Below are 12,056 nucleotides of genomic sequence, written 5' to 3'. Positions count from 1 at the left end.
AGCTGTTCTGAAAAAGATCTGAAGGTCTTAAGGGACTATAAGTGGAATATGAGCTAGTTTGAAGTAGCCAACAAACAAACAAACAGCAACACAGCAACTACAAAGCAAAGATGATCTTGGACAGAATTGAGAGGGGCTTGCTTTCCAGGAATAAGGAGCTGGTTTTCTGTCCTTCATCAGTTCCCTCCCATTATCTTCTATTTTCATCAGACCCCATCAGCGGTATCCCTCCAGTTCTGGGGTCAGAGTTCGTCGATGAAAGGCATTTCTGGGCCAGTGAATGTCCACAAGAAGGCAGTCAGAATTCCAAAAGAGATTTGAATGATGGTACATAAGATCATTTGAAGGACATGGGGATACTCCAGAGAAGAGATTTCTTCTCTTTGGCCCCAGAGCTCAGCAGAGAGTACAATTTAGGCTGGATATCAAGAAAAATTCCTAATGCTTAGAGCTTTCCAAAGTTAAGTGGGTCAACTAGAGGGATGGCTCCCAATCCCCCAGCCTTAACTCCTGGAGACTTTCCAGCAGAGGCTGGGGATGTCATAGTAGGTCTTTTGCTAGTGTATAGGTTTGCCAAGATACTCCCTGTGGTCCCTTCCAACCCTCAAAGGCACCCATCCTGTAATTTCTGTCTCCCATGATCCTCTGTGCATCTGTAAGCACAATGCAGCCAAATGAATCTGTGAAAGAAAATATTGCTCACTAGTCCCCATGGGGCCCAGACTTCTGACTTTAGCTCACGAGGCTGAATTCTAACCCCTAAACCTTCTAAATACCTCTTCTGAAACTTGGTGACTCACTTAGGGTCAGGGCCAGCTCTTTTGGTTGGGGGAAACGGCAGGAATTCAGTAACCAAATTGAGAAAACAGTTCTTTTCTTTCTTTCTTTCTTTCTTTCTTTCTTTCTTTCTTTCTTTCTTTCTTTCTTTCTTTCTTTCTTTCTTTCTTTCTTTTTTCTTTCTTTCTTTTTTGGTAGAAGGTGGAGGAGGGGAAGTATGATTTACTGAATAATGGAGCTCTGTACTGGGTACTGGGGGGATAAAGAAAAGTTGAAATGACATATAGTTAGTTCCTGTCCTCATGGAACTTACAGTATAGTCTAGTAGGGTGATGAAAGCCACTTCTTCACTCTTCTTCTCCAGTTGGTATTCACTGTTGAGGTCCCACTTTGAATCCAGAGGTCCTATCTACTGTATCCAAATCCACCCATTTTCAAGAAGGTCACTATTCAAGAAGGAATAGTCCAGAGATCTAGACTCAAATCTCAATTCTGCTACTTATTACCTCTGTGACCTTGGGAAAGCCTAACCCCTCTGTGCCTCGCGTTCATATCTGTAAAAATGAAAGGAAAATTATTTCGCTAAGACTTAACGAGGTCCCTTCCAGTTCTTCACCTAAGATCTTATGATTCTAAAATTGTTCTCAATGTGAGTAACGATTTACCATTCGTGTGCTTTCACCAGTGATGAGTTGGGCTCCATTTGCAGGCTCAGAGAGAGAAGGGACTTCTTCCAGATGAGTCAATAAGCTAATAGGTTAGAACCAGGTATTCTGGCTCCTAATTTGCAGCACCCCTTACGTAGTACTGTTACCTCACTGCCATTTTCAAATATCTGGTCTCCTATTTTGGAAAAACAAACAAACAAAAAATGCCAACTAAATAAATACACTGACTCTACCTCAATCTGCCCCTCATCTCACTAGGAAAAGAGCATCTGAACCCCCTTATCTGTCCCTCTGCTGGGTCTGAGCAGGGACAGGACAGGGGAATGGGTAGGTAAAGTTTTGACTCTGAGGAGGATGTGGCTGGTTATTTTAGACCCTGTGGTTCCTAGCCTCAGATAACATACTGGTGGCCTTGATCAAAATCATTTGTGCCTTTCCCGGCACCCCAACCTCATGAAGCAGGAAGAAGGAGGAGAGTGAGAGTGAAAAAGGAGGGGCTGAGGAGGTGTGAACGTGGCCTGTAGAAGGTGGTTTTCTAAAGTGGGCACACTCATGGGGGCAAAGGAAAAGGTGACCCAAACTAAGCTACTATTGACCTCTTCCTCAGTCTTTGTTCATTACTCTTTCCTTCTACACAATTTCTTCTTCCCCTGTGATCCGCTCTAGTTTATCCCTCCCAACTCCTCATAAAAACAAAATCCCAGAACATTCTTCAAGACAGAACAATGATAAACATTTATTAAGCACCTACTGTATCTGGGGTGGAGGTGGGGGAACAAATAGGTTTATATTCAAGACTCATATTTTATTCAATCTTGTAAATGTTCTAAAACAGTAAGATCTCAAGGATGTGCTTTGTGAAGGTTCCAGTTGATGGAACCTGGAGGATATTGTAGATATCCTAGAAAAAGTACCCAGAAAGGAGACAAGTGAAAAATTGCTGTCTTTTTCAGTGCACCAGAATTTTCTGTCCCCTGAAACCTTGGACAGGGCTCCTAAGCTCCTCAGTTTCCTATCTGTAAAGTGAAGATGTTGAATAAGTTATCCACTGAGGTCCCTCCTAGCACTGAATCATTGATTCAATTCCTCTGCCTCTCCTGCTGTCTGCTCCTTTCTGTTCGTTCTGCAAATGTCACAATGCCCTCAGTCTATCCCATCCCAGCCCCAGCCTCCCGTCCATCTCACAGAGGGAATTTAAGGAAGATTAAGAGCAGATCTGATTGCCAGTAAGGAATAATCCAGATACTGTTGTGAAACCACACAGTTCTTTGTAGAGAGCAATTCAGGCTTAGGTTAGATCTTGGGATCTGAAGAGGCAAGATTGTTGTTGGGACAGACAAGGGGGAGAAGCCACCATAATTAGACTGTTAACCTGGATTTGAAGAGAGGGAATTGGGAATCTATATTGCACCAAGAGGGATGACACAGCTTCAATAATGAAATTGTGAAAACAGACACATAAGTTGTTCCAGTGAAAAACAAGAAAAAGTCTGAAAGGAGCAACTATGATGCATGTGGAACTCATTAAGTTAGAAGATAACTATATAGATCCAAACCATAGAAAAAGAGAAATGAAAGATGGGAGGGGAAAGAAAAAAAAAGAAAGAAAGAAAAGAAGGAAGGGAGGAAGGAAAGGAAAGCAGGAGGGAGGGAGGAAGAAAAGAAAAGAAAGAAGGAAAGAGGGAAGGAAGAAAGAAAAAAGGAAGGAAGAGAGGGAGGGAGAGAGCAAGGGAGGAAAAGGCTAGAATAAAAGGCTAAATTTACCAAGATGAAATTAAATGAGGAAATGGGATCACAATTAATTGCAGAATTATGTAATAGGTAAGGCCTGGTGAGACATCAGTATCTGTCCAAAACATCTGGAGTTTTAGTGGAGTCAATATTTTAACATGGCAGTCAAAGCGATCCATACCAAGTTGGTGTGTCTTGGGAGAGGCACAGTAGCCAGAGTGAGAAGTGACCATCATTCTGCCCTGGCAAGACAAGTTCTGTATTCAGGTCTGAGCTTTAGAAAAGGTCATCGACAAACTGAAGAGGCCCTATAGGATGATGGGCAAGATGACCAGAGGTTTGGGGGGCAAACCACCGAAGGTTTGATTGAAGGTGTCCAGATGGCGCACTTGGAGACAATTAGCCCCGATGGAACCTGGTGCCTGTTTTCAAATATTCAAAGATTCTTCACATAGATAAGGGCATCAGTTTATTGGGCAGACCTGGGGGCATCTCTATAAAAATGATGAACAAGCTGATTTCAGAAAGGCCTGGAAAGATTAATATGAACTGATGCTGAGTGAAACAAGCAGAACCAGAAATATATTGTACACAGTAACAGCAAGAATGTTGATCAACTGTGAAAGATTTGGTTTTTCTTAGCGAATCACTGATTAAAGGCAATCCCGATCGATTTTGGATAGAAAATGTCATCTGCATCCAGTAAAAGAACTATGGAGATTGAATATAAATCAACACATGCTAGGTTCACTTCTTTTTTCTGTTTCTTTTCCTCTCCCTTGGTTTTTCCTTTTTGTTCTGATTTTTCTCTCCCAACATGATTCAGAAAGTAATGTGTCTTTAAAAAATAATAATAAAGTTTGAATTTTTTTAAAAGATAGAAAAAAAGAAATGATGAGAAAAACCTGGTGGGTTTCAGAAAAACCTGTTCTTACAAGAACTGATGCAAAGTGAAATAAGCAGAATCAGGACTACATCATATACAGTAATCGCAATATTATTCAATGAACAACTGTGAATGACCGCTATTCTCAATAATAAAATGATCCAAAACAATCACAAAGGACCCATAATGAAACATACTGAAAAAACTGATGCTGTCTGAATATAGATTGAAGCATGATATTTTTCACTTTCCTTTTTCATTTTTTTAATTTGTCTTCTTGTATATAAAATGATTAATATGGCTGTGGTGGTGATAAATTGAATCCATGTCTGAGATACTTTGTTTCTCCCGGTTTTGCCCATTCATCCAGTCCCTTACACTGATATCATGTAGCCACTAGTTTTTTCTCTTGTGACTCAACTGTGCTGATGAGGCTGTGGGCACCTTCTCCTGGAATCCAAGATCCTCTATGATCTAGGACTCTTTCCAAGCTCATCCCACACTGCTCTCCTACATATACCTTATGTCCAGCCAATTCGGATTATTTCTATTCCCAGACTTCCCACTTCCATGGTCTCCAGTATCTCAGCCTCTAGAGTTCCTACCCACCCTTTCAGGCCTATCTGGCACAAATGGGCACACAACCTCTCAGGCTTTTTTTAAAAAACTGGCCAATAGTTATATCCACAGCTGGGCTCAAGCCTTGCTGGATTATCCCTAAGACTGTTTCCCACAGGCAGAGACTGCTGGGAACTCCGAACTATGCCATGGCGATACCCACACATTGGCCAACGCTCGTCATCATGCTTCCCAGATGCTTGGTAATGGGCAGTAGGTCCCAAGGCTGCTCAACTTTTTTGCTCACCCACATAACCAAGGGGTGCCTGCTTCTAGAACCCTATTTCCTCTGGGGTACCTGACTTGGGACTCACTCCTAGGTCTTCTTCTGGGTTCCCCTACAGAACACTTCCAGGAAGAACTATACTGTAGTTAGTTTTGGAGTTAGAAGACCTGTATTGGAACCCCAGCTCTGTTATTTGCTAGCTGTGTGACTTTGGGCACTTGGTTTCCTCTTCTGTGTGTGAGAGAAGGTTGGACTAGCTCCATTCTATGATTGATCCCAGGATCCTAACTCTAACCCTGGCCTCCCCAAGTCTGGTCACAATCCAGGGCTCTTCCGCCCACCCTATCCGTGCAGGGATCCCAACTTTTTGGCCTCTAGCTCCAGCTCCTAAATGCAAGTGCCTGGTCCCGGCCAAGACAGGCTTAGTTCTGGTGATCCTTCATCATGTTCTGGAAATCTTTCTCTTCCTGCCTGGCTTAGGGACCTCCCTCGGTTCTCTCTCCCCACTCCCTATACTTCCTAATTTTCTTTGCATCTGTTCCTGGTCAGGTTACAGCTTTGAGCTCCCGCCTCCCTCCTGCTCGTCTCCCCCCCCCCCCCCACTCCACTTACACGTGGCAGTGTGTGTGCTACTGTGATGGGTGGATGGAAAAAAGGGGGGGCAGCCTGAGGAGGAGGAGCAGAAAATTTATCACTTCCTTCTCTGGCTCAGGACCCCTGGCTCTCCTGGAACTCCAACAATCCCTTTCATCTGAGTAACTCTATGACTTTCACAAAATCATATTTCTGTCTATTATCTCATGTCACAGATTCTCAGAGCTTTTGGGGCCTCTAGCAGCATCTGGTCCAGTCCTCCCGAGTCAGAAATCCGCTTTGCAACAACCTCAGGGTCTGGACAGCCAGCCTCTGCTTACAGACTTCCAGGGATGGGGAGTTCTAGACATCCCGGGACAGGCCATCCCGCTCTGGGAGAGCTCTGAGTATTTAGAAGCTTGATTCTGACCCCAAGCCAAAGCTTGTCTCTCCACAACTCCCATCTGCCCCTTTCTTCCTCCTCCCCATCTCAACCCCCTCCATGCTATGGGATCTGTCCTCTGAGACCAAGCAAAAGAAATCAAATCTATCCAATGGCCCTTGCAAACATAGCCAATATGTCCTGACCTCTCTTGGAGCCTTCTCTTCTTGATAAAACTCCCCTGGACCTTCAAGGGACTTTTCTATGATGTAATCTTCAGGCTCTTCCCCACATTCTATTTACTGGTCTCTGGAGAGCCTACAGCTTGCCAGTTATTTAAATATATTTGTGGATTATAGATAAATAAATGGAACGATGGGTCTGGAATATATATATGAGTTGGTGTTTAGTTGTAATACACCCATCATCATCTAATGGACAATAGTGTTCATGGGATTGTGTTGGCAAAGATACTGGAAGAGTACCTTAATCCTTTTGGATTAAGTGGGTTTAGTGGGTTAAGTGATTTATCTGGGGTGTCTAAGATTACTTTTGAACTCAAGTAATCCTGATTCCAAGTTCAACTTTCCATGCATTGAGCCACTTAGTTGATTCCAATTCTTCATTTTTCTCATTTCCAGCTTTCTTGGCAAAGATACTGGAATATCTTTTCTTTTTCTATTTTTTCTCTCATTTTGCAAATGATGAAATAAGGCAACAGAATTACGTGACTTGCCCAAAATCGCACAGCTAGTAAACCTCTGAGTTTATATTTGAACTTTCTGATTCCAGACCCAGAGCTCTGTTCTCTGCATCACTTAACTGCCTATCTATATATTATTTATAAGACATAATTCATATAGAATGCATAATAACAAACAATTATATATAATTTAATTGATTTAGGTCTAGATAATAATGTATTATGTAATATATAATTCATGCTTTAGTTTTATTGATTTAACAAGAGTGATATCCAGCATTTATACTAAAAAAATATACAAATATCACATATACATTATGTATATACATGTTATATGCATACATAATAGGAAACATATTATATTTCTACATATATAAGATTATGCTACACATTTGTATTATCTATACAATTTATACAATATGTTTAATCATATTTATATTTTATATTATCATTTTTCTTTCTCATATTATATCATATTTATCATAGTAAATAAATATGAGCAAATAACAAACAAATATATCATATATGTTATATTTGATATATTCATATTTTAATATAGCAAATTATATATATACATTTTATATTATATATATATATATATATTTTTTTTTTAGCTGTGTGACTTTGGGCACTTGGTTTCTTCTTCTGTGTGTGAAAGAAGGTTGGAATAGCTCCATGCTATGATTGCTCCCAGGATCATAACTCTAACCCTGGCCTCCCCAGATCTGGTCACAGTCCAGGGCTCTGCCCCCCATCCTATCCCTGCAGGGATCCCAACTTTTTGACCTCTAGCTCTAGCTCCCAAGGCAAGCGCATATATTTTATATTTATTTCTATTTAATTTTTATTTATTAATATATTATTTTATATTAATATTTAAACAGTAAATTTAAATATCCAATATTTAAATAATATATTTGATGCAATATTTACATTATGATGCATTATATGTGATATACATATGCATATCTATGCATATGGTAGTGCCTTAAGGTGAGCAAAGCACTTTTAACAGAGTATCTCATTTATTTCTTACAAGATAGGACTTCTTACTGTCTCCGAGGCCCTAAAAAAGGAAAAGTGATCCCATGGGATCTCTGTGGCATCCGTGGGTGTCTCTTTCTTTTCACCACATTACTGGGGCTCTTGGCGGATGAATAGTCTTGTGTGATCTTCAGAGCTTGGCAGAGCTATGTGCCAGTGAGAGCTCTCTGTCTGAAGTGCCTCCCTGCTCCCCTCTCTATTAAACCCACTACATTTTGGAAACCCACATCAAGAGTTACCCTTGGCGGCTTCCACAACTTCCTCCATTTCTGCCCATTTCCCTAACCGATGCAGTTCGGTGATTATGAATCCCCTTTTCATGGGTGCTTGTTGACTTTTAAGTGGATTAATGTGGATTCTGTTCCTTCTTCCTTTTGTGAAATTCATAATTGCTGAGACCGGGGATCAGGTCTGTTTTCTTAGCTTCTGAAGGTCCTAACCTGAGTCTCACCCAAAACAGGCCTTCAATTAATAGGAACCTAAAAAAACTGGAAAGTAATTTAGAAATGATTCAGTCCAACCTGCCTTCTCCATTATACGGGGGTGAAAATGGGTGTCCAGATAATGACTGATTCAAGGTCACACAGCTAGGATGCTGAGACTAGAATGGCATAGCAGTTGGGCAACAGTTAGCCTGAACGACGGTTCCTTTGCCCATGGGATGGCTTCCCTGGAGGGTGGTCCATAGGCTGGGCTGGAGGCTCAAGGGAGGGTGAAGGGGATTTGGGGCAACTGATTTTTTCATTCTCAGGCCTCTAAGGGCTTGCCTGTTTTCCAGTTGCTGGTGGTTAGTGATTGTTGGATGTGAGGGTCTCTTCTCCAAGGAATGGCTCATCAACTGACCCAGTGATCAATTGACCAGCAGATTCACTTGGCCTGATTCCTCTTATTTACAGTTGGGATCTAAAGCTAAGATATAAGGACACAAAGGTGACATCAGGAGCACTGAGGGTGGGCCAGTGGGAGGGACAGTGTCTTCTGTGGGAGTCCAGACAGCTCATGGCTCCAAGAAGGAAGTGTAATTACCTGGCCATCCAACAACTAGGCCCTTCCTGATCCTGTATATATACTGAGCCTATAATCAACACCCAGCCCAGCTCTGAGGAGTCTGCAATCTTGGAGATAGAAGAGATAATTACAAATGAGGGAAAAAATAGTCTGTTGTAGCTGGGAGAGACATTAGAACAGAGGATATCAGGGCTGGGAGGAGCCTTACAGGTCATAGGGTCCTCACCACCACCCCCTTTGACCAATAAGAAAACCGAAATTCAGAGAAAGGAAATGTCATGGACCAGATCACAGAGTTGGTTAGGGGCAGTGCCAGATTGAGAGCCATTTCCACCCCACCACAGCTGCTCTTCACCCATCTGAGCAACTTCCCAAAATATAGTGGCAAGAAGTGAAACCCCACCAGTTTGAGGGGAGAGATGTATAGGGGGGCAAGAAACACAAAGGTTTTTAGGGGATCCCAGAGTTCTTCAGATTAAATTCTGGAATTAAGGTTTTAGAGATTTCCTAGACCACTTCTTGGATTTTTACAAATGGGGAAATTGAGATGCAGAAATCTCAAATTACTGCCAAGGCCACAATTAAGATCTAGACCTTAGATGGACCCCAAGATGCCATCTAGTCTCTCCCCCTGTCCCTCAACAATTACACTTTACAGATGAGAAACCTGAGCCCTGTCTTGCCCAAAGTCTTGTAGCTCAGGAATAATTAATTGGCAATGCAAACCTAGATCCAGAGCCTTCACATCCAATCCCCCTTCCAATTCTCCTCCATCCCTCCTTAAAGGCAAGCCTGTCCTAACCCTTACCCTCACCAGACCCATTTAGGTTATTCTGGGTAGGACAGGCTAGAATCAGACTTCTTAACCTGAAGGGCATGCACTTGATTTGAAAAAGTTTGATAATTATATGTCAGTGTAATTAATTGGTCTCTATTCTAATTCTGTGTGTATTATTTTATGTTTAGAAACATGATTTTGAAAAGTTAGTTGATAGCTTGCACCAGACTGGCATAAGGAGTCCAAGGCACTAAAAAGCTTAAGAACTCTAGCATTAAATCACCATCACTTAAGTTTGGGGGAAAGCTCCCCTCTACAAAAAATTCTACTTAAAATCAGCTACTTGACCATTGTCAAAGTACTGAACTTCAATTTGGCCATCTGTAAAATGGGCATGGTAGTAAAGATTATACATATATATATATATATATATATATATATATATATATGTTTCCATATGCATAAATATATGTACATGTATATGTGTGAATACACAAACTTAAATGAATGATAAATACTTGCCAACTAATCTCAGGGGATTGTTGAAAGCTTTAACACCTTAAAAAAGGTCAGCCAACCCATACAGGAGGGAGGTATTTTAAGAGCACAAATACAAGCTTTTCTTTGCAGCTTTTGACCCTATTTGTCTCCGGTGACAAACCCTGTCCAGAATCTGCTTCCACATGTGCCAGAAAGTCCAGGAAACTCCACAGTGCCCTGCCACTGAAGGGGAAAAGGCAGCATAGTAGTGTATTAGAAAGAACTCTGGCTTTTATGTCAAAAGATGACTTTCCAGCAAAGAAAATGATGCAATTGAAAGAGGGCTGGAGTTTTGTTAAAAGGATTTTGTTTGATTGTTTTTTCTTTCCTTCTTTTCTTTTTTTTCTTTCTATCCTTTCCTCTTTCTTTCCTTCCTTCTTTTCTTCTTCATTTTTCTTCCTTCCTTCTTTTTTCCCTTCCCTTCCTTTCTTTTTTTCCTTTCCTTCCTTCCAGTCCTTCCCTCCTTCCTTTCTTCCTTCTTATCTTTTCCCTCATTCCCTTCCTTCTTTCATTCCTCCCCTCCCTCCTTCCTTCCTTTTTTTCTTTCTTACTTCCCCTTTTCCTTCCTTCCTTCCTTCCTATCTAATCTTTTTTTTACCTCCCTCCTTTCCTTTCCTCCTTCCTTCTTTCCTTTTTTCTTTCTTACTTTCCTCCTTTCTTCTTTTCCTTTTTTCCCTTTTCTCCCTCCTTTGCTCCTATTCCTTCTTTTTTTCCTTCCTTCGTTCCCTCATCCCTTCTTCCCTCCCTTCTTTTTTCTCTAGGAGTAGAAAAGGAGGAATAGAAAATAAATTAATGCTCATTGAAAAAAATTACCAAAAGGTTCTCTTGGATCAGAGAATCAAGGTTTGAAAGCTTGCTAGCTACGTGATCTTGGGTAGAACATTTAATGTCGTTTAGTCTTCGTTATCTTATCTTAAAATGAGGCAATGGGCTAGCTGACTTCTAAGATTCCTTCCAGCTCCAAGCCTATCTTCTTATGACAGTGATTGGAGAAAATCAATTTCTAGGTCAATGGAAGGGGGATTAGATGGGGGGGAGGAATTAGAGGGCCTTAAATGGGGGATTAGAAACTGCATTCTCCCTAACCACATCCTCTTCAAAACAGTAGATTAGTCTGTTGACCAATCCAGCAAATTTCTAAAAATTCTCTGAGGCCTAATCTGGCATCCTAAATTACAAGGCAGGCTTCCCCACACTTATCCCAGAGCCTTTTGATCCCTTCCCATTTGTCCTCTGTAAAAAAAAATCAGAGTTGGAAGGAAACTCCCATTCCATGTAGTCCAACCCGCATCCAGTCTACAGCCCGGAACAGAAGGATCAACTCATATAATGGTTGAATTTAATTGATCTTCCCCCATTCATATTTACAGAGAAAAGGGAAGTCCCAAAAGAAAGTAGGTAGCTTTTCCAAGATCACAGAGTGAGTTATTGGGAGAGCCTGGGCTTGACCCACTCTCCTGATTCCTAACCATCTAGTACAAGATCCTCGTTTCTCTTCCATCCCCGGCTCCTACTCTAAGCTACCTGATATCTACTATTTCAGGAAAGAAAAAAAAATAAATCTTGTCTTTTTTTTCAAAAATACCTGGAAGGGATCCTAGGATCCTAGCTTTAGATTGGAAGAGAGTTTTAAAAAATCACTGAATCTAACTTCTTTATTCCACCATGAAAGAAACTGAGATACACTAGGTTAACTGCCTTGTCATGTCTAGTAAATGACAGAGCCAGGAAAGGACAATCACCAGAGCCAGGTTAGGGTTCAAATCCTACCTCCTGTGACCTGAGCCAAGCCACACAATATTAGGCCAGACCATGTTTGTTTTATGTACCCCTTAAGCGATCTGGTAAAGAATATAGACCTCTCCTAAGAATAATGTTTTTAAATGCACACGATAAAATATATGAGATTACAAAGGAAATCAAAGGTTGCTAAAAATTTTAGATATATGTGTAATATAGGAATTACTCTTGAACTTTATTAATTAAATTAAAAATTAAGTTATATAATTTATAGACAATATATAAATTGTAGGTATACACAAAATTGCATATACAATTATATATAAAATTGCATTATATATACAAAATTGTATATGTAAATATACAATATAAAATTGTATAT

Source organism: Sarcophilus harrisii, chromosome 5 (genome assembly GCF_902635505.1).
Source record: "Sarcophilus harrisii chromosome 5, mSarHar1.11, whole genome shotgun sequence".
Taxonomy (NCBI): domain Eukaryota; kingdom Metazoa; phylum Chordata; class Mammalia; order Dasyuromorphia; family Dasyuridae; genus Sarcophilus; species Sarcophilus harrisii.
Note: the sequence above shows the minus strand (reverse complement) of the source record.